General features: G+C 42.4%; 1 protein-coding gene across 2 annotated transcripts in view; it reads left to right on the plus strand.

The window, feature by feature from the left end:
• Window positions 1–24,257, plus strand: part of PKNOX1 (PBX/knotted 1 homeobox 1) — a 458,035-nt gene that overhangs the window by 301,344 nt on the left and 132,434 nt on the right. The gene's annotated exons all lie outside the window — the stretch shown is intronic.

Below are 24,257 nucleotides of genomic sequence, written 5' to 3' on the forward strand. Positions count from 1 at the left end.
CCAGTCACCACTTCACCCTTGGCTTTTCCTTTCTCGTTGGTCCTTGGTCGAATGACTGGGAGTGACATAGAGGGGAGGAGCTATATGCAGCTCTGCTGGGTGAATCCTCTTGCACTTCCTGTTGGGGAGGAGTAATATCCCAGAAGTAATGATGACCCGTGGACTGATCACACTACAGAAGAAAGGAATTTATCAGGTAAGCATAAATTATGTTTTTTACTTCGGAGCATTCCTCACCGCCCACCCTATCCCAAACCAAACATACTTCAACGCCAAGCCAGGAAGGCCCTACAGCGGAAACCTCACCCTTACCTATATTACCGGGCGGCATCCCTGCAGCACTCCTGTCTCAATTTGCAACGAAACAGGAGATTACCACAATTTTCAGGACATGTTTACGTGAAGAACTGCAAGAAATAAAACAAGATCTTCACACCCTGGGTACAAGGGTGGATATGCTAGAAGCTGAGAGTGAAGAGGTGAGAGAAGATATCCACAGAATAGAGGACAAGACTACAACACACCAAGAAACAATCACCACGTTAATGGACAAGATCGACGACCTTGAGAATAGGAGTAGGAGGAAAAACCTAAGACTTAGAGGTATTCCTGAGTCTGTCCTACCGAAAGACTGAATACTTACAATCCCTATTCACTTCCATAAAAGAACCTGCATACCCTAATGACATCTTATGGGCACGGGCCCATAGAGCCCTCAGACCTAAACCTCCCGACAACGCCCCACCCAGGGATGTTATTATCAGATTTAAAAACTTTCTTGAAAAAGAGATGCTGCTTAATCAATCCCGTAAACACCAACCTGTTAAATTCAGGAGTAATGTGATACAATTCTTTCAGGACCTCTCTACAAGAACCCTGCAGATTAGAAAATAATTCCTCCCACTCACATCTCTACTAAGAAGCAAAAGGATCCCTTACAGATGGGGTTTCCCCGTCCACCTAATGGTGATTCAGAATGACCGACGCTATTCTTGCCATACACCTGATGATATACCATCTTTTTGTAAAGAACTAGGCATAGATCAACCTCTAACAGAACCTTCAGATCAACCTCCTACTTCAGTCTTACCCAAGAGAGCAAAATCCAATTCAACGAGATGGAACACTAAACTACCACGTAAAACACCTGAACTAAAGCAAGGCAAAGATCGCAAGAATGCATCTCCACAGAAACCACCTTCCCCTCTCGACTCTGATGAGGACTGATAAATAATCTCTGCACTGATGCTGACGAGCATGCATATTTGTAACCGGTCAGTATGAACATTATTACCACTTTTACTCAGGAGAGTAAGTGAGAGACTCATTCAGGTAACAAAGGAGACATTTACTGTATCATACGGGACTCTCCCTTTTCCCTTTAATCCCCCTCTAGTTCTCTCATGGGTTTTACATGACCCTGAGACCCTCCAGGTCACCTGTTAGAATATCCAACTGCCGCTCTCTAAGTTTTTCATACTTACCTTTTTAAACCCCATGGTAAGTGGCGGATTGGAATCATTAAACTTCACCGTTTAGAGTCCCTTTCTTTTTTACTGTCCCCCCAAAGGACTCGTTCTCTAATTTATGTCTATTATCAGACTTAGAGACATGTTTGTATTGTTGTTTTTTATGTTATTGTTTTCAGAATGTATTTTGTACTATATTGTTCTTTACATGAGTTATGTAGGTTATGCAGAACTGTGCATTTTATATGTTCCAACGGTCTACCAGGGAGCCCATTGCGGCACTAACTTGACGTATATTTCACTCACTTCATCACATAATTACATATATCTGACTTATGGCTCATCGAAATGACAAGGCACCTCACCCCCTGGTTATTTTGTCCCAAAACGCAAAAGGGCTAAACTCCCCATGCAAACGCTCTAAAGCACTTGCAGATTTAGCGAGACGAGGGGCTGATATTATTTATCTACAGGAGACGCATTTTAAAAACAATAACTACCCAAAATATTTAGGCCGCACATACACTCAACACTACCACAGTACGGGTCCTACTAAAAAATGCGGAGTTAGTATTTTGCTTAAAAAGTCACTGCCCTTTACACTCCTGAACAAGATAGCAGACACAGAAGGCAGGCTTCTGGGCCTGATAGGCCTATTATATGGCCAACCTATAACCCTAGTTACAGTTTATGCTCCAAACACCACCCCCAAACCATTCTTCGTCAAATTATTCACAAAACTGTTAGATTCATCTAAGGGCCCAATTTACTTAGGAGGGGATTTTAATTTCCCACTCCAGCCACAAATGGATAGTACAAACCCCCTTACAAAATGCAACACTAGGTTCCTTACCTTTTTCTGGAAAAATCTCAATATACATAATTTACATGATACTTGGAGATATCTCCACCCGGAACTTAGAGATTACACGTTCTTTTCCCACCCCAATAAGTCCTATAGCCGAATCGATTATATCTTCACCAATCAAATTGGCTTATCCCAAATCACTAACTGTACCATCATGCCAACCCCATGGTCTGACCATTCCGCAGTTCAACTGCATATTAACTGGCCAGAACGAACCACAAACCATTTTCAGTGGATGCTAGATGACACTCTTTTGGGGGAGGTGGAGAACATTACCAAATTAAATAAAACCTTGGAAGAATACTTTAGATTCAATGCTCCCTCAACACCTAACCAGTTTTCAGTCTGGGAGGCGCATAAATGCTTCCTTAGAGGGGAGTTTATTAAAATGAAATCTAAGTTTAACAAGATAAAACAACAAAAATACCTAGATCTCACCAAAAAACTCTCCCATTTTACTTATCAACATAAACTTTCTCCAACTGATAACTCTATCTTAGATGAGATAACAACCATATGGAAAGCACTAGACGATTACTTACAGATAGAATACCATACTCTGAGACGGAAAACAAATAGCCTGTTTCATTTTGAGGGAAATAGAGCGGGGAAATACTTAGCGCAATCACTCAGAAAGAGAAAACTTAAATCATTTATTTCTGAAATACACACTCCAAACCAACCCCCTCTCAAAACCACCCCAGACATCCTTCAAGCATTCCACACTTATTACTCATCTCTTTAAAATATCCACTCTGAGATTCCCGCAGACCAGCTGTCACAAGCTACCCATAAATTCCTTCGGGAGTGTCAGCTCCCATCTATAGATGTCACACAACTGAAAGACATTAAATCGCATATCACCCCGCAGGAAGTAATGTTTGCAATTCAAGAGCTAAAATCAGGGAAAAGCCCAGGCCCAGGTGGGCTCTCCTCTAAATACTACCAAACGTTTAAAGACACTATAACACCCCACCTGACGAAATTGTTTAACGCTATAGTAGATGGAGCACAATTCCCACCCTCAATGTTAGAGGCCCATGTGGTAGTGCTACCCAAACCCGGCAAACCGGCTACGATACCCTCTAATTTCCGGCCCATATCACTGTTAAATTTAGACATTAAACTATATGCTAAAATTTTGACCACCCGACTGAATAAAATTATCCCAGATCTCATACACCCCAACCAAGTAGGCTTTACCCCACGTAGGGAAGCCCGTGATAACACCACTAAAATAATTAATATCATAGATTATGCCAAAACTCACCATATTCCGTCTATAGTCCTTTCACTTGATGCTGAAAAGGCGTTTGATTGTCTTAGTTGGCCTTTTCTGACCCAGACCTTAAGAAAATTTGGATTTGATGATCATTTCATCCACATGATTTTTGCATTATATAATAACCCCAGAGCGAGAATAAAACTGAACGACTCCTTATCATGCCCCTTTGACATAAACAACGGTACTAGACAGGGATGTCCACTCTCACCAACACTGTTCATTCTGGCAATGGAGATTCTGGCTACTTACATTAGGACCACCCCCCAAATTTCCGGTATTACTATAAGACAAAAAGAATACAAGGTCTCCTTATATGCAGACGATGTCATACTCACACTTACGAACCTCCCTACATCTGTTCCCCCCCTGATGCTTCTGTTTCAGAGATATGGATTGCTGTCTAACTTCCGCATAAACAATACAAAATCGGAATTTATAAATTTAGACACCCCCCCCCGAAGTATTATATATACTACACTCACACAAATTTAAACATCAACCTAAAGCACTGAAATATCTAGGAATTTTGGTTCCTTCAAATCTACAGGAGATAATTTCCTTAAACTTCAACCCTTTAAATAATCACATTAAAGCTACTTTATCTTCATGGTCCAATAAACCAATCTCTTGGCTGGGAAGAGTGAATGCTATTAAAATGATAATACTCCCCAAAATATTGTATGTTTTACAGGCAATACCCACTCCCATCCATGACTCTATTATCCACTCCCTACAAAAACTCATTAATTCCTACATCTGGAGCCATAAGCGCCCTAGGATCGCCACACAAACCCTGTACCGTTCTAAACTAGAGGGAGGTCTCGGAGTCCCGAATATATTACTATACAGATATGCTACCTACATGACTAGGATAACCGACTGGTGTAAAAACAGTCGCCACAAGGAATGGGTGGGATTAGAACACACTCGCGGGACAGGGACAATTAGGAGGCAGATGTTGGCTTACAGCGCAACGAGACAAAGGGGTACCAGAGCTCCCTACCGTAGGGAGAGAAACATTTAATGTATGGGGAAAAATCCTAAGGAGACACACATCTATCTCTACACCCTACTCCCCTCTGACACCCATTATAGATAACCCCACAGTCCCATTCCAATTTAATTCCCATCACACTGACAACACTGTTCTATCGCACGCAATACCGCACTACTCCCTTTTGCAGAATAGCAAGTTGAAACCAAGAGAGGAAGTAGCTGAAATACTGGGACTCACCCCCAAAAACTGGTTAGCTCACCATCAACTTACCCACTACATCGCCTCACACACAGAGAGACAAAACCTGACTCGTCCCTTAACGCCATTTGAATCTATATGCTATCTGCCCTTCCCGGCCACGGGCATTCTTTCCATTTCATACAAATTACTACATACAGACCGGTCAAGTTGTCTCCCATCCCATGCCAGTAGCTGGGAAAAAGAGCTTAATGAACAACAACCACCCAAAAGTGGAAGATTATATATAAATGCATGAGCTCCTCCGCATCTTCCATGGATATTGCGGAAATGAACACGAAACTCCTCTGTAGGTAGCACTACACTCCTGATAGACTGGGTAGACTATTCCCACACACTAATACCAACTGTTGGAGAGGATGTACACAGCGAGGTACCTTTGCCCATCTATGGTGGACATGCCCTGTGGCACAGGCATATTGGTTAGATATCAGAACAGAAATACAATTGGTGATAGGGACTTTCCTACCCCTTACTCCCTGGCCTTTCCTCTTCAACTTCCTCCCACAAATAACATGTAAGCTGCGATTAAAGCTCACTGCGATAATGATCAATACGGCTAAACGATATATCCCATACCAATGGAAGCAGTCCACCCTACCATCTATACAGTTTTGGCGGAATAGAGTAACTACTGCCACAGAACTAGAGCAATACCACTATACAAAATTGAGTAAAATGGATGAGTTTCTATCCATCCGCCTGCTCTGGGAAGAATACATCCACTCTTTAGAGCCCGCCGATACCCCACACATTCCCCACTAAACCCTGACACACACAGACCACAATAGACCTTTTTGGAACTTTATGATTTATTATTGTTCGAATTTGCTTTTACCAAATCACATAATCTCTTTTCTCATTTTCTACATATTTCTTTTCTTCTTTATCATATTCTGAACGTGTTTTATGTTTATAAGGTTAAAAGTTATAAAGGAAGACGTGTCTAGTTGTACAGACAATTCAGAATGTTCCCCCTTAAAAGAGAGTTACATTGAACCCTATCAGGAGCATTCTCTTTATCTACACAGCAGAATCTTTGTTTTTTGTAATTGCCTGTATTAGGACTGAGTCCTTATGTTTTTTTTTTCTGCACTCTGACCAACTTGTTTGAATACTGTATGTTGCAACTTGATACAAATAAAGCTTTTTTTCAAATTTAAAAAAAAATAAAAAAAATAAAAATTACAGACTGAGACATCCAGTTTTCCTCAGAAGTTCCCTGAATGCTACAGGACATCTCTAAAGGGTCTAAAATCGTTTATTGGGGAAGGTAGGAGCCACAGTAGAGCTGTGGCAGTTTGTTGTGACTGTTAAAAAACGTCTGTCATTTTTTTTATCCATTTTTTGAACTAAGGGGTTAATCATCCATTTGCAAGTGGGTGCAATGCTCTGTTAGCCTATTACGCACACTGTAAAAATTTCGTTTGTGTAACTGCCTTTTTTCACTGTTTTTCAAATTTTGACAAAATTTGTTTCTCTTAAAGGCACAGCACTGTTTTTTTATATTTGCTTGTTAATTAAAGTGTTTTCCAAGCTTGCTAGTCTCATTGCTAGTCTGTATAAACATGTCTGACATAGAGGAAACTCCTTGTTCATTATGTTTAAAAGCAATGGTGGAACCCCCTCTTAGAATGTGTACCAATTGTACTGATTTCACTTTAAGCAATAAAGATCATATTTTGTCTTTAAAAAATGTATCACCAGAGGAATCTAATGAGGGGGAAGTTATGCCGACTAACTCTCCCCACGTGTCAGATCCTTTGACTCCCGCTCAAGGGACTCACGCTGAAATGGCGCCAAGTACATCTAGGGCACCCATAGCGTTTACTTTACAAGACATGGCGGCAGTCATGGATAATACACTGTCAGCGGTATTAGCCAGACTACCTGAATTTAGAGGTAAGCGAGATAGCTCTGGGGTTAGACGAAATGCAGAGCATACTGACGCTCTAAGAACCATGTCTGATACTGCCTCACAATATGCTGAAGCTGAGGAAGGAGAACTTCAGTCTGTGGGTGATGTTTCTGATTCAGGAAGGGTACCTGATTCTGATATTTCTACATTTAAATTTAAGCTTGAACACCTCCGCGTGTTACTTAAGGAGGTTTTATCTGCTCTGAATGACTGTGACACAATTGCAGTGCCAGAGAAATTGTGTAGACTGGATAAATACTATGCAGTGCCGGTGTGTACTGATGTTTTTCCAATACCTAAAAGGTTTACAGAAATTATTACTAAGGAATGGGATAGAACAGGTGTGCCATTCTCTCCCCCTCCTATTTTTAGAAAAATGTTTCCTATAGACGCCACCACACGGGACTTATGGCAGACAGTCCCTAAGGTGGAGGGAGCAGTTTCTACTTTAGCAAAGCGTACTACTATCCCTGTTGAGGACAGTTGTGCTTTTTCAGATCCAATGGATAAAAAATTAGAAGGTTACCTTAAGAAAATATTTAGTCAACAAGGTTTTATCCTACAGCCTCTTGCATGCATTGCCCCTGTCACTGCTGCTGCGGCGTTCTGGTTTGAGTCTCTGGAAGAGGCCTTACAGGTAGCGACTCCATTGGATGACATACTTGGCAAACTTAGGGCACTTAAGCTAGCCAATTCTTTTGTTTCTGATGCCATTGTTCATTTGACTAAACTAACGGCTAAGAATTCTGGTTTTGCTATACAGGCGCGCAGGGCGCTATGGCTTAAATCATGGTCAGCTGACGTGACTTCAAAATCTAAGCTGCTTAACATTCCCTTCAAGGGGTTCGGGCCTGGTTTGAAGGAGATTATTGCTGATATCACTGGAGGAAAAGGCCATGCCCTTCCTCAGGACAGGTCCAAATCCAGAGCCAAACAGTCTAATTTTCGTGCCTTTCGAAACTTCAAGGCAGGTGCGGCATCAACCTCCTCTAATGCAAGACAAGAGGGAACTGTTGCTCAGTCCAAGGCAGTCTGGAGGCCTAACCAGACCTGGAACAAAGGTAAGCAGGCTAAAAAACCTGCTGCTGCCTCTAAGACAGCATGAAGGAACGGCCCCCTATCCGGTAACGGATCTAGTGGGGGGCAGACTTTCACTCTTCACCCAGGCGTGGGCAAGAGATGTTCAGGATCCCTGGGCGTTGGAAATTATATCTCAGGGATATCTTCTGGACTTCAAAGTTTCTCCCCCAAAAGGGAGATTTCACCTTTCACAATTATCTGCAAACCAGATAAAGAGAGAAGCATTCTTACACTGTGTACGAGACCTCCTAGTTATGGGAGTGATCCATCCAGTTCCAAAAGAGGAACAAGGACAGGGTTTTTACTTAAATCTGTTTGTGGTTCCCAAAAAGGAGGGAAGATGGAAACTATTCGTACCATCCTGCCTATGATCCAGGAGGGTCAATATATGACTACAGTGGATCTAAAGGATGCTTATCTTCACATTCCGATACACAAAGATCATCATCGGTTTTTCAGGTTTGCCTTTCTGGACAGGCATTACCAGTTTGTAGCTCTTCCTTTTGGATTAGCTACAGCCCCAAGAATCTTCACAAAGGTTCTAGGGTCGCTTCTGGCGGTTCTAAGGCCGCGGGGCATTTCGGTGGCCCCTTATTTAGACGACATCCTGATACAGGCGTCAAACTTCCAGATTGCCAAGTCTCATACGGACATAGTACTGGCATTTCTGAGGTCGCATGGGTGGAAAGTGAACGAGGAAAAGAGTTCTCTATCCCCACTCACAAGAGTTTCCTTCCTAGGGACTCTGATAGATTCTATAGAAATGAAGATTTACCTGACGGAGTCCAGGTTATCAAAGCTTCTAAATTCCTGCCGTATTCTTCATTCCATTCCACGCCCTTCGGTGCCTCAGTGCATGGAAGTAATCGGCTTAATGGTGGCAATGGACATAGTGCCGTTTGCACGCTTACATCTTAGACCGCTGCAACTATGCATGCTCAGTCAGTGGAACGGGGATTACACAGATTTGTCCCCTCTACTAAATCTGGATCAAGAGACCAGGGATTCTCTTCTCTGGTGGCTATCTCGGGTCCATCTGTCCAAAGGTATGACCTTTCGCAGGCCAGATTGGACAATTGTGACGACAGATGACAGCCTTCTAGGTTGGGGTGCAGTCTGGAACTCCCTGAAGGCTCAGGGATCGTGGACTCAGGAGGAGTCACTCCTTCCAATAAATATTCTGGAATTGAGAGCGATATTCAATGCTCTTCAAGCTTGGCCTCAGTTAGCAACTCTGAGGTTCATCAGATTTCAGTCGGACAACATCACAACTGTGGCTTACATCAACCATCAAGGGGGAACAAGAAGTTCCCTAGCGATGTTAGAAGTCTCAAAGATCATTCGCTGGGCGGAGATTCACTCTTGCCACCTATCAGCTATCCATATCCCCAGGTGTAGAGAACTGGGAGGCGGATTTTCTAAGTCGACAGACTTTTCATCCGGGGGAGTGGGAACTCCATCCGGAGGTGTTTGCACAAGTGGTTCATCGCTGGGGCAAACCAGAGTTGGATCTCATGGCGTCTCGACAGAACGCCAAGCTTCCTTGTTACGGATCCAGGTCCAGGGACCCCAAGGCGACGCTGATAGATGCTCTAGCAGCGCCCTGGTCTTTCAACCTGGCTTATGTGTTTCCACCGTTTCCTTTGCTCCCTCGACTGATTGCCAAGATCAAGCAGGAGAGAGCATAAGTGATTCTAATAGCGCCTGCGTGGCCACGCAGGACCTGGTATGCAGATCTAGTGGACATGTCATCCTTTCCACCATGGACTCTGCCTCTGAGACAGGACCTTCTACTTCAGGGTCCTTTCCACCATCCAAATCTAATTTCTCTGAGACTGACTGCATGGAGATTGAACGCCTGATTTTATCAAAGCGTGGTTTCTCCGAGTCAGTCATTGATACCTTGATACAGGCACGAAAGCCTGTCACCAGGAAAATTTAGCATAAAATATGGCGTAAATATCTTTACTGGTGTGAATCCAAGGGTTACTCATGGAGTAAAGTCAGGATTCCCAGGATATTATCCTTTCTCCAAGATTGTTTGGAAAAAGGATTGTCAGCTAGTTCCTTAAAGGGACAGATTTCTGCTCTGTCTATTCTTTTGCACAAGCGTCTGGCAGATGTTCCAGACGTTCAGGCATTTTGCCAGGCTTTAGTTAGAATCAAGCCTGTGTTTAGACCGGTTGCTCCGCCATGGAGCTTAAATTTGGTTCTTAAGGTTCTTCAAGGAGTTCCATTTGAACCTCTCCATTCCATAGATATCAAACTTTTATCTTGGAAAGTTCTTTTTTTGGTAGCTATTTCCTCGGCTCGTAGAGTCTCCGAGTTATCTGCCTTACAATGTGATTCTCCTTATCTGATTTTCCATACGGATAAGGTTGTCCTGCGTACCAAACCTGGGTTTTTACCTAAGGTGGTATCTAACAAGAATATCAATCAAGAGATTGTTGTTCCATCATTGTGTCCTAATCCTTCTTCAAAGAAGGAACGTCTATTACACAATCTAGACGTGGTTCGTGCTTTAAAGTTTTACTTACAAGCTACTAAAGATTTTCGACAAACATCTGCTTTGTTTGTGGTTTACTCTGGATAGAGGAGAGGTCAAAAGGCTTCGGCAACCTCTCTTTCTTTTTGGCTAAGAAGCATATTACGCTTAGCCTATGAGACTGCTGGACAGCAGCCCCCTGAAAGGATTACAGCTCATTCCACTAGAGCTGTGGCTTCCACCTGGGCCTTTAAAAATGAGACGTCTGTTGAACAGATTTGCAAGGCGGCGACTTGGTCTTCGCTTCATACCATTTCAAAATTCTACAAATTTGACACACTTGCTTCTTCGGAGGCTATTTTTGGGAGAAAGGTTTTACAGGCAGTGGTACCTTCCGTTTAAGTACCTGCCTTGTCCCTCCCTTCATCCGTGTACTTTAGCTTTGGTATTGGTATCCCACAAGTAATGGATGATCCGTGGACTGGATAAACCTTACAAGAGAAAACACAATTTATGCTTACCTGATAAATTTATTTCTCTTGTGGTGTATCCAGTCCACGGCCCGCCCTGTCATTTTAAGGCAGGTAATTTTTTAATTTAAACTACAGTCACCACTGCACCCTATGGTTTCTCCTTTCTCTGCTTGTTTTCAGTCGAATGACTGGATATGGTAGTGAGGGGAGGAGCTATATAACAGCTCTGCTGTGGGTGTCCTCTTGCAACTTCCTGTTGGGAATGAGAATATCCCACAAGTAATGGATGATCCGTGGACTGGATACACCACAAGAGAAATAAATTTATCAGGTAAGCATAAATTGTGTTTTTCCAAAGAGTTCATTGATTCCTCAGACAAAGGTAACCTTTTTGGGCTTTCAAATAGATTCAGTGTCCATGACTTTTTCTCTAACAGAAAAGAGACGTCTGAAGTTGGTTTCAGCTTGTCGAAACCTTCAGTCTCAATCATTCCCTTCGGTAGCTTTGTGCATGGAAATTCTAGGTCTCATGACTGCTGCATCGGACGCGATCCCCTTTGCTCGCTTTCACATGAGCCCTCTTCAGCTTTGTATGCTGAACCAGTGGTGCAGAGATTATACAAAGATATCACAATTAATATCCTTAAATCCCAATGTTCGATCTTCTCTGACTTGGTGGTTGAATCACCATCGTCTAATTCAAGGGGCCTCTTTTGTTCGTCCAACCTGGACTGTAATCTCAACAGATGCGAATCTTTCAGGTTGGGGAGCTGTATGGGGATCTCTGACAGCACAGGGGGTTTGGGAATTTCAGGAGGCGAAATTACCAATCAACATTTTGGAACTCTGTGCGATTTTCAGTTCTGGCCTCTTCTGAAGAGAGAATCGTTTATTTGTTTTCAGACAGACAATGTCACAACCGTGGCGTATGTCAATCATCAAGGTGGGACTCACAGTCTTCAGGCTATGAAAGAAGTATCTCGGATACTTGTATGGGCGGAATCCAGCTCCTGTCTAATCTCTGCGGTTCATATCCCAGGTGTAGACAATTGGGAAGCAGATTATCTCAGCCGCCAGACGTTACATCCGGGCGAATGGTCTCTTCACCCAGAGGTATTTCTTCAGATTGTTCAAATCTGGGGACTTCCAGAAATAGATCTGATGGCCTCTCATCTAAACAAGAAACTTCCCAGGTATCTGTCCAGATCCAGGGATCCTCAGGCAGAAGCAGTGGACGCGCTGTCGCTTCCTTGGAATTATCAACCTGCTTATATCTTTCCGCCTCTAGTTCTTCTTCCAAAGGTGATTTCCAAAATTCTAATGGAACATTTGTTTGTATTGCTGGTGGCTCCAGCATGGCCTCACAGGTTTTGGTATGCGGATCTCGTTCGGATGGCAAGTTGCCAACCTTGGACACTTCCGTTAAGGTCAGACCTTCTATCTCAAGGCCCATTTCTCTTGCAAGGTGTATCCAGTCCACGGATTCATCCTTTACTTGTGGGATATTCTCATTCCCTACAGGAAGTAGCAAAGAGAGAACACAGCAAAGCTGTCCATATAGCTCCCCCTCTAGCTCCACCCCCCAGTCATTCTCTTTGCTGGCTCTAAGCACTAGGGGCTCTCTCGGGAGTGTAAAGTGAATGTGGTGTTAGAATTGTAGTTTTATTATCTTCAATCAAAAGTTTGTTATTTTAAATGGTACCGGTTTGTACTATTTACTCTCTAGCAGAAAAGTGATGAAGATTTCTGCTGAGAGGAAAATGATTTTAGCATGTTGTAACTAAAATCCACTGCTGTTCCCACACAGGACTGAGGAGTACCAGAAAACTTCAGTTGGGGGGAACAGTTTGCAGGGTGATCTGCAATAAGGTATGTTCAGTCAATTATTTCTAGACAAGACTGAGATAATGCTAGAAGACTGACAAGATCTCCATGTGGGGAGGGTAAGCTATGTTCACAGACTTAGTAAGGAATTGAATGCTTACATAATAGGGCTAATATACTGGTTGACACTTATTCAGGGAAATCGATTGTTTGGCTAAGGAAAAATCGTTTTGCAAGACACTTTTAAAGCCTTTTTGGGTTTTTTTCTGGAGTTATTACCACATGGCTGTTTTTTAGTCACTTAGGAGTGATTTACTAGACCTCAGATGCGCACTTAGAATTTCAGATAAATTAATGCTGTTTCACATGGAGGGTCCTGCTGATGTTTGAGGACCTAAAAGAAGCTATATTCCCCCAAATCTGATCCCTAAGGGAAGGTAGGGCCACAGCAAGGCTATGGCAAGGTGCTGTAGTGATTTAACCAGGTTTTGGCTTTAGGCTGCTCCGGTTTGGGCATTAAGGGGTTAATCGTTTTGAAACTTGGGATGCAATCTTATTAAGGCTTTAGCTACATACTGTGAACATTTCAGAAAGATTGGTGCATTTTTCACCGTTTTGTAAAATTGTGTGCTCTTTTTATCTCTTAAAGGCACAGTAACGTTTTTTTCAAATTGTGTTTATTTGATTAAAGTGATTCCAAGCCTGTTTGTGTACTCTACTAGTCTGTTAAACATGTCTGACACTAAGGAAAATCCTTGTTCAATGTGTTTAGAAGCCATGGTGGAACCCCCTCTCAGAATGTGTCCCACTTGTACTGATATTGGAAACGAGTTTGAGCAATGGCACTACACTCAGACACACTCCCCAGTATTTCTATAGTGGTCAATAATGTTTCGTTAATATGAAATCAATCTATGCTGTTAGAGGGAGGGGTGCTACCGCACAACAATAGCATACAAGCAAGAAGTGGAAGTGATAGAGTCACTTCCAGGAAAGAATGCGGTTTTAGCACTCACTGTCTTAACCTCATGTGCGGCGTTTACTTCCAGAGTATAAAACTTAACTTTTATTAGTTTAGCTAAAATAATTGGAGAAGGGGGAAACATAAACAATTAAAAACCTAGGATAAAGTAGTCCTGTATAGATTCTGTTATATGCAATAATATGTGTGAATAGGCCTTTGGGGTATGATAGCCCAGATAATTATATTACAGTATAATCTATACAGAGATCTATGAGGTACACCGGTTCAATTAAATAAGACTGAGTTGATGTAGTGTAGATTATTATAACGATACCCAGTAGAGAATTGCTTAAGCTCAGCTTGGTAGCACGGATGTCTTGTACAAAAAGAAATCAGTTAAATACTGATACAATATGTTTATGTATAAATATTGTTGTCATCCATCCTCTGAGACTTTAATTTATTTGAAATGATCTCTTACATATAGGGTAATCTACACATAAAATGCTGGTTGTCTAGTGTAGGAAACGATAAATGTATTAGAGTACAGGGCTACTGATATTCTCTAGGATTTCTGAGATAAGATAGTTGCCAGTATTATTCTTCAGTTGTTTATTATTGTATCAATATAAGTCACTTAACAAAGGCTGTATTGTTGTTACTGCTATCTTTCCTTGCACTCTCTTTTATGTTTACTTATCATAGGGTTAATGTCAAGTAAATAGGTTTGTATGCATTATAGTATCCCAATGCCTCTTATGTAATTGCATTTGACCCTCTGGTCTAAGGTGATTTTGTATTGAGAATAAGCTAGGATATAGTGTAATCAAGCTATTATTCTTTCAAGTTTACATATATCTTACTCAATTCTATTTCATAATAGCTAAGTGTATATTGGAGAAGCCCTAGCTATTCTGTATTTTCACGTCAACTAGTGATGTGATATTAAACATAAAAGGTAACTTTATTTTTGTGAAGCAGAGATTTAGTTACTATTCCTGTACAAATCCCAATACACTGTTAAATAGTGTTATTGGTTATGGGTATGATTAAATCAGAATATTGTGGTGTCATAATACCACTACACAGTGTAGAATATACAGGTCTTGTTTTGTGCGTCAGTTGTTATTTCTGAACTTCATTAAAGTTTTAACAGTACTGCTTACAATGTTGTGCAGCACCTGAAGTAATTGTTATAGTGAGTTATACTTTACTGAGTTCGAATTCCCTGAGCATAGATAGTATCACTTTAATACATTCACAGTTAACATTTCAGATGTGAAATTCTGTTCCCCAAATGAATCGTAATGTGGTTAATTTTAATTTATTTAGGCAGCAATCGTGTGCCTGCAGGGAGCTCGCTATATGTAACTCGATACTCTGTTACTATTTGCCCTTTAGTACACTTATGTAATATAATAGGTCTTATTGTAACTATAGTTTTATTGTACACAAAATAGTATCACGCTACCAGCATGTAGTTTGTTATGTTGGTCTGTTATTGTGAATCTAACTCTTAATTGATTTGTCTGAATTAGCAGTTATCTGTGCTGTTACTGGTTATGTTTGTAGTCTAAATTAGCCCAGTTACCCATATAGATACCCCATATCAGCTTTAGCCATATTGTAACCCTTAGTCGTCAATTTGTTACTGATAAGCTATAAAAAGTTATAACTTTAGGTTACTGGTATAGACGGTATTAGTTAATGAGTATCCCTCTAAGAAGTTTCCTAAGTAGTGTACCACGCTGACAACCTATTGGTACCGGTGAACCCCAATAAACGTAACCGACTACTTCTTCCTAATTTTTGTACTGATATGTCTATACACTTTAAAGATCATATTGTTGCATTTAAGAATGTGGCCCAAGATGATTCTCAGACTGAAGGTAACGAGGGTAGCCCGTCTGCCTCTCCCCAAGTGTCACAACCAGTTACGCCCGCGCAAGCAACGCCTAGTACCTCTAGTGCGTCTAACCCTTTTACATTACAAGACTTAGCGGCAGTCATGGATAATTCTCTTACAGCCTTCTTATCTAAACTGCCCGTGTTACCTGCAAAGCGTGATAGCTCCGTTTTAAGAACAGATTATGAGCATTCTGACGCTTTGGTAGCCGTATCCGATATACCCTCACAACGCTCTGAAGTGGGAGCGAGGGATTTGATGTCTGAGGGAGAAGTCTCTGATTCAGGAAGGGTTCCTTCCCAGACAGATTCAGATGCATTGGCTTTTAAATTTAAACTAGAACACCTCCGTGTTTTACTTAGGGAGGTATTAGCTACTCTGGATGACTGTGACCCTTTGGTGATCCCAGAGAAATTGTGTAAAATGGACAAGTACCTAGAGGTCCCTGTTTACACGGATGCGTTTCCGGTCCCTAAGAGGATTGCGGATATCGTTACTAGGGAGTGGGATAGGCCAGTGTCCCTTTTGTCCCCCCCTCCTGTTTTTAAGAAAATGTTCCCCATATCTGACCCCATGCGGGACTCGTAGCAGACGGTCCCTAAGGTGGAGGGGGCTGTTTCTACACTAGCTAAACGCACAACCATACCAATTGAAGACAGTTGTGCTTTTAAAGACCCTATGGATAAAAAGTTAGAGGGTTTACTTAAGAAAATTTTTGTTCAACAAGGTTTTCTTCTCCAACCTATTGCCTGCATTATTCCGGTAACTACTGCAGCTGCTTTCTGGTTTGAGGCGCTGGAAGACTCGCTCCAGACGGAGACCTCTTATGAGGAAATTATGGATAGAATTAAGGCTCTAAAGCTAGCTAATTCTTTTATCACTGACGCCGCTTTCCAAATAGCTAAGTTAGCGGCGAAAAATTCAGGTTTCGCCATTTTGGCGCGCAGGGCGATATGGCTAAAGTCCTGATCGGCCGATGTGTCGTCTAAATCCAAGCTTTTGAACATTCCTTTCAAAGGGAAGACCCTATTCGGGCCTGAATTGAAAGAGATTATTTCAGATATCACCGGGGGAAAAGGCCATGCTCTCCCTCAGGACAAAGCCTTTAGAACAAAGCTAATTTTCGTTCCTTTCGCAATTTCAGGAACGGCCCCGCTTCATCCTCTCCGACCGCAAAGCAAGAGGGTAACGCTTCACAGCCCAAGGCAAACTGGAAACCTTACCAGGGCTGGAATAAGGGTAAACAGGCCAAAAAGCCTGCAGCTGCCACCAAGACAGCATGAAGGGGTAGCCCCCGATCCGGGACCGGATCTAGTAGGGGGCAGACTCTCTCTCTTCGCTCAGGCCTGGGCAAGAGATGTACACGATCCTTGGGCGTTAGAGATTGTAGCCCAGGGATACCTTCTAGAATTCAAGGACTCTCCTCCAAGGGGAAGGTTCCACATTTCTCGTCTGTCTACAGATCAGACAAAGAAAGAGGCGTTTTTACGCTGTGTAGAAGATCTACATACAATGGGAGTGATCCACCCAGTTCCAATTGCAGAACAAGGACTGGGGTTTTACTCAAAACTGTTTGTGGTTCCCAAAAAAGAAGGAACTTTCAGACCAATCCTGGATCTCAAAATTCTAAACAAATTCCTCACAGTCCCATCATTCAAGATGGAGACCATTCGGACAATCTTACCAATGATCCAGGAGGGTCAATATATGACTACCGTGGATCTAAAGGATGCGTATCTGCACATTCCTATCCACAAAGATCATCACCAGTTTCTCAGGTTCGCCTTTCTGGACAAGCATTTTCAGTTTGTGGCTCTTCCTTTTGGGTTGGCCACTGCTCCCAGAATTTTCACAAAGGTGCTAGGGTCCCTCCTGGCAGTTCTAAGACCGCGGGGCATAGCAGTGGCGCCTTACCTAGACGACATCTTAATTCAGGCGTCAACTTTCCAAAGAACCAAGTCTCACACAGAGATTGTATTGGCCTTTCTGAGGTCTCACGGGTGGAAGGTGAACATCAAAAAGAGTTCTCTCTCCCCCCTCACAAGAGTTCCCTTCCTAGGAACCCTGATAGACTCGGTAGAAATGAAAATATTTCTGACGGAGGTCAGAAAGCTAAAACTCTTAACTACTTGCCGAGCTCTTTATTCCATTCCTCGGCCATCTGTGGCTCAGTGCATGGAGACAATTGGACTAATGGTTGCGGCAATGGACATAGTCCCTTTTGCTCGGATACACCTCAGACCACTGCAACTATGCATGCTCAAACAGTGGAATGGGGATTATGCAGATTTGTCTCCTCAAATTCAGTTGGACCAGGAGACCAGAGATTCTCTTCTCTGGTGGTTGTCTCAGGATCACCTGTCTCAAGGAATATGTTTCCGCAGGCCAGAGTGGATCATCGTAACGACCGACGCCAGTCTGTTAGGCTGGGGTGCGGTCTGGGACTCCCTGAAAGCTCAGGGCTTATGGTCTCGGGAAGAAACTCTTCTCCCGATAAACATTCTGGAACTGAGGGCGATATTCAATGCTCTTCAGGCATGGCCTCAACTAGCGGCGGCCAAATTCATCAGATTTCAGTCGGACAACATCACGACTGTAGCTTACGTCAATCATCAGGGGGGAACAAAGAGTTCCCTAGCGATGACAGAAGTAACCAAAATAATCAGGTGGGCGGGGATCACTCCTGCCATCTCTCAGCAATTCACATCCCAGGAGTAGACAACTGGGAGGCGGATTTTCTAAGTCGTCAGACTTTTCACCCGGGGGAGTGGGAACTCCACCCGGAGGTATTTGCCCAGCTGACTCAGCTATGGGGCACCCCAGACTTGGATCTGGTGGTGTCCCGTCAGAACACCAAACTTCCTCTCTACGGGTCCAGGTTCCGGGATCCCAAGGCGGTATTGATAGATGCTCTAGCAGCGCCTTGGTCCTTCAATCTGGCTTATGTTTTTCCACCGTTTCCTCTCCTCCCGCGTCTGGTTACCAGAATCAAGCAGGAGAAGGATTCGGTGATTCTGATAGCGCCTGCGTGGCCACGCAGGACTTGGTATGCAGACCTAGTGGACATGTCATCTGCCCCACCATGGTCACTGCCAATGAGGCAGGATCTTCTAATACAGGGTCCGTTCAAGCATCCAAATTTAGTTTCTCTACGTCTGACTGCTTGGAGATTGAACGCTTAATTCTATCAAAGCGTGGGTTCTCTGAGTCAGTTATAGATACTCTGATTCAGGCTAGAAAGCCTGTCACCAGGAAAATCTACCATAAGATATGGCGGAAATATCTTTGTTGGTGTGAATCCAAGGGTTACTCATGGAGTAAGATTAGGATTCCCAGGATATTGTCCTTTCTCCAAGATGGACTGGAGAAAGGATTGTCAGCTAGTTCCTTAAAAGGACAAATATCTGCTTTGTCTATCCTGTTACACAAGCGTCTGGCAGAGGTACCAGACGTTCAAGCGTTTGCTCAGGCTTTAGTCAGAATCAAGCCTGTCTATAAACCTGTGGCTCCGCCATGGAGTTTGAATCTAGTTCTTTCAGTTCTTCAAGGGGTTCCGTTTGAACCTTTACATTCCATAGACATTAAGTTATTTTGGAAAGTTTGTTTTTTGATAGCTATCTCTTCTGCTCGAAGAGTTTCAGAATTATCTGCCTTACAGTGTGATTCACCTTACCTGGTGTTCCACGCAGATAAGGTAGTTTTGCGTACCAAGCCTGGTTTTCTTCCTAAAGTTGTTTCTAACAAGAATATTAACCAGGAAATAGTTGTTCCTTCTCTGTGTCCTAATCCATCTTCGAAGAAGGAACGTCTATTACACAATCTTGATGTAGTTCGTGCTTTAAAGTTCTATTTACAAGCAACTAAGGATTTCAGACAAACATCTTCCTTGTTTGTTATCTATTCTGGTAAGAGGAGAGGTCAGAAAGCGACTGCTACCTCTCTTTCCTTTTGGCTGAAAAGCTTCATCCGTTTGGCCTATGAGACTGCTGGCCAGCAGCCTCCTGAAAGAATTACTGCTCATTCTACCAGAGCAGTGGCTTCCACATGGGCTTTCAAAAATGAGGCTTCTGTTGAACAGATTTGTAAGGCAGCGACTTGGTCTTCACTGCATACTTTTGCCAAATTTTACAAATTCGATACTTTTGCTTCTTCGGAGGCTATTTTTTGGGGAGAGGTTTTGCAAGCAGTGGTGCCTTCCGTTTAAGGTACCTGTCTTGCTCCCTCCCTTCATCCGTGTCCTAAAGCTTTGGTATTGGTATCCCACAAGTAAAGGATGAATCCATGGACTGGATACACCTTGCAAGAGAAAACAGAATTTATGCTTACCTGATAAATTACTTTCTCTTGCCGTGTATCCAGTCCACGGCCCGCCCTGGCATTTAAGTCAGGTAAAAAAAATTTTGGTTTAAAGTACAGTCACCACTGCACCCTATGGTTTCTCCTTTTTCTTCCTAACCTTTGGTCGAATGACTGGGGGGTGGAGCTATATGGACAGCTTTGCTGTGTGCTCTCTTTGCTACTTCCTGTAGGGAATGAGAATATCCCACAAGTAAAGGATGAATCCGTGTACTGGATACACCGCAAGAGAAAGTAATTTATCAGGTAAGCATAAATTCTGTTTTTTCCATCAGGATCTCAAATCATTAAATTTGAAGGTATGGAGATTGAACGCTTGATTCTTAGTCATAGAGGTTTCTCTGACTCAGTGATTAATACTATGATACAGGCTCGTAAATCTGTGTCTAGAAAGATTTATTATCGAGTCTGGAAGATTTACATTTCATGGTGGTGTTCTCATAAATTCTCTTGGCATTCTTTTAGAATTCCTAGAATTTTACAGTTTCTTCAGGATGGTTTGGATAAGGGTTTGTCTGCAAGCTCTTTGAAAGGTCAAATCTCTGCTCTTTCTGTTCTTTTTCACAGAAAGATTGCTAATCATCCTGATATTCATTGTATTGTACAGGCTTTGGTTTGTATCAAGCCTGTCATTAAGTCAATCTCTCCTCCTTGGAGTCTTAATTTGGTTCTGAGGGCTTTACAGGCTCCTCCGTTTGAACCTATGCATTCTCTGGATATTAAATTACTTTCTTGGAAAGTGTTGTTCCTTTTAGCTATCTCTTCTGCTAGAAGAGTTTCTGAGTTATCTGCTCTTTCTTGTGAATCTTCTTTTTTGATATTTCATCAGGATAAGGCAGTGTTGCGGACTTCATTTAAATTTTTACCTAAGGTTGTGAATTCTAACAACATTAATAGAGAAATTGTTGTCCCTTCATTGTGTCCTAATCCTAAGAATTCTCTGGAGAAATCTTTACATTCTTTGGATGTAGTAAGAGCTTTGAAATATTATGTTGAAGCTACTAAAGGTTTTAGAAAGACTTCTAGTCTATTTGTTATCTTTTCTGGTTCCAGGAAAGGTCAGAAGGCTTCTGCCATTTCTTTGGCATCTTGGTTAAAATCTTTGATTCATCATGCTTATGTAGAGTTGGGTAAGTCCCCGCCTCAAAGGATTACAGCTCATTCTACTAGGTCAGTTTCTTCTTCCTGGGCTTTTAAGAATGAAGCTTCTGTTGATCAAATTTGCAAAGCAGCAACTTGGTCTTCTTTGCATACTTTTACTAAATTCTACCATTTTGATGTTTTCTCTTCTTCAGAAGCAGTTTTTGGTAGAAAAGTACTTCAGGCAGCTGTTTCATTTTGATTCTGCTGCTGCTTATTTCATTTTTTTTATTTGGGTTGTGGATTATTTTTCAGCGGAATTGGCTGTCTTTATTTTATCCCTCCCTCTCTAGTGACTCTTGCGTGGAAGTTCCACATCTTGGGTATTTGCTATCCCATACGTTACTAGCTCATGGACTCTTGCTAATTACATGAAAGAAAACATAATTTATGTAAGAACTTACCTGATAAATTCATTTCTTTCATATTGGCAAGAGTCCATGAGGCCCACCCTTTTTTGTGGTGGTTATGATTTTTTTGTATAAAGCACAATTATTCCAATTCCTTATTTTTTTTATGCTTTCGCTCCTTTCTTATCACCCCACTTCTTGGCTATTCGTTAAACTGAATTGTGGGTGTGGTTAGGGGTGTATTTATAGGCATTTTGAGGTTTGGGAAACTTTGCCCCTCCTGGTAGGAATGTATATCCCATACGTCACTAGCTCATGGACTCTTGCTAATATGAAAGAAATGAATTTATCAGGTAAGTTCTTACATAAATTATGTTATGCTGTGTATCATGTGCTTATGTGACTCTTATGCTGTGTGTCATGTGCTTATGTGACCCTTATGCTGTGTGTCATGTGCTTATGTGACCCTTATGCTGTGTGTCTTGTGCTTATGTGACCCTTATGCTGTGTGTCATGTGCTTATGTGACCCTTATACTGTGTGTCATGTGCTTATGTGACCCTTATGCTGTGTGACATGTGCTTATGTGACCCTTATGCTGTGTGTCATGTGCTTATGTGACCCTTATACTGTGTGTCATGTGCTTATGTGACCCTTATGCTGTGTGTCATGTGCTTATGTGACCCTTATACTGTGTGCCATGTGCTTATGTGACCCTTGTGCTTATGTGACCCTTATGCTGTGTGTCATGTGCTTATGTGACCCTTATGCTGTGTGTCATGTGTTTATGGGACCCTTATGCTGTGTGTCATGTGCTTATGTGACCCTTGTGCTGTGTGTCATGTGCTTATGTGACCCTTATGCTGTGTGTCTTGTGCTTATGTCACCCTTATGCTGTGTGTCTTTTGCTTATGTCACCCTTATGCTGTGTGTCATGTGCTTATGTGACCCTTATGCTTTGTGTCATGTGCTTATGTGACCCTTATGCTGTGTGGCATGTGCTTATGTGACCCTTATGCTGTGTGACATGTGCTTATGTGACCTTTATGCTGTGTGACATGTGCTTATGTGACCCTTATGCTGTGTGTCATGTGCTTATGTGACCTTTATGCTGTGTGTCATGTGCTTATGTGACCTTTATGCTGTGTGTCATGTGCTTATGTGACCCTTATGCTGTGTGTCATGTGCTTATGTGACCCTTATGCTGTGTGTCATGTGCTTATGTGACCCTTATGCTGTGTGACATGTGCTTATGTGACCCTTATGCTGTGTGTCATGTGCTTATGTGACCCTTATGCTGTGTGTCATGTGCTTATGTGACCCTTATACTGTGTGTCATGTGCTATGTGACCCTTATGCTGTGTGACATGTGCTTATGTGACCCTTATGCTGTGTGTCGTGTGCTTATGTGACCCTTATGCTGTGTGACATGTGCTTATGTGACCCTTATGCTGTGTGTCGTGTGATTATGTGACCCTCTTGCTTTGTGTCATGTGCTTATGTGACCCTCTTGCTTTGTGTCATGTGCTTATGTGACCCTTATGCTGTGTGTCATGTGCTTATGTGTCCCTTATGCTGTGTGTCATGTGATTATGTGACCCTCTTGCTTTGTGTCATGTGCTTATGTGACCCTTATGCTGTGTCATGTGCTTATGTGTCCCTTATGCTGTGTGTCGTGATTATGTGACCCTCTTGCTTTGTGTCATGTGCTTATGTGACCCTTATGCTGTGTGTCATGTGCTTATGTGACCCTTATGCTGTGTGTCATGTGCTTATGTGACCCTTGTGCTGTGTGTCATGTGATTATGTGACCCTCTTGCTTTGTGTCATGTGCTTATGTGACCCTTATGCTGTGTGTCATGTGCTTATGTGACCCTTATGCTGTGTGTCATGTGATTATATGACCCTTATGCTGTGTGTCATGTGATTATGTGACCCTTATGCTGTGTGTCATGTGATTATGTGACCCTTATGCTGTGTGTCATGTGATTATGTGACACTCTTGCTTTGTGTCATGTGCTTATGTGACCCTTATGCTGTGTGTCATGTGCTTATGTGACCCTTATGCTGTGTGTCATGTGCTTATGTGACCCTTATGCTGTGTGTCATGTGCTTATGTGACCCTTATGCTGTGTGTCATGTGCTTATGTGACCCTTATGCTGTGTGTCATGTGCTTATGTGACCCTTATGCTGTGTGTCATGTGCTTATGTGACCCTCTTGCTTTGTGTCATGTGCTTATGTGACCCTCTTGCTTTGTGTCATGTGCTTATGTCACCCTTATGCTGTGTGTCATGTGCTTATGTCACCCTTATGCTGTGTGTCATGTGCTTATGTGACCCTTATGCTGTGTGTCATGTGCTTATGTGACCCTTATGCTGTGTGTCATGTGCTTATGTGACCCTCTTGCTTTGTGTCATGTGCTTATGTGACCCTTATGCTGTGTGTCATGTGCTTATGTGACCCTTATGCTGTGTGTCATGTGATTATATGACCCTTATGCTGTGTGTCATGTGATTATGTGACCCTTATGCTGTGTGTCATGTGATTATGTGACCCTTATGCTGTGTGTCATGTGATTATGTGACACTCTTGCTTTGTGTCATGTGCTTATGTGACCCTTATGCTGTGTGTCATGTGCTTATGTGACCCTTATGCTGTGTGTCATGTGCTTATGTGACCCTTATGCTGTGTGTCATGTGCTTATGTGACCCTTATGCTGTGTGTCATGTGCTTATGTGACCCTTATGCTGTGTGTCATGTGCTTATGTGACCCTCTTGCTTTGTGTCATGTGCTTATGTGACCCTCTTGATGTGTGTCATGTGCTTATGTGACCCTTATGCTGTGTGTCATGTGCTTATGTCACCCTTATGCTGTGTGTCATG

The sequence above is a fragment of the Bombina bombina genome, chromosome 3 (assembly GCF_027579735.1).
Source record: "Bombina bombina isolate aBomBom1 chromosome 3, aBomBom1.pri, whole genome shotgun sequence".
NCBI classification, from domain to species: Eukaryota; Metazoa; Chordata; class Amphibia; order Anura; family Bombinatoridae; genus Bombina; species Bombina bombina.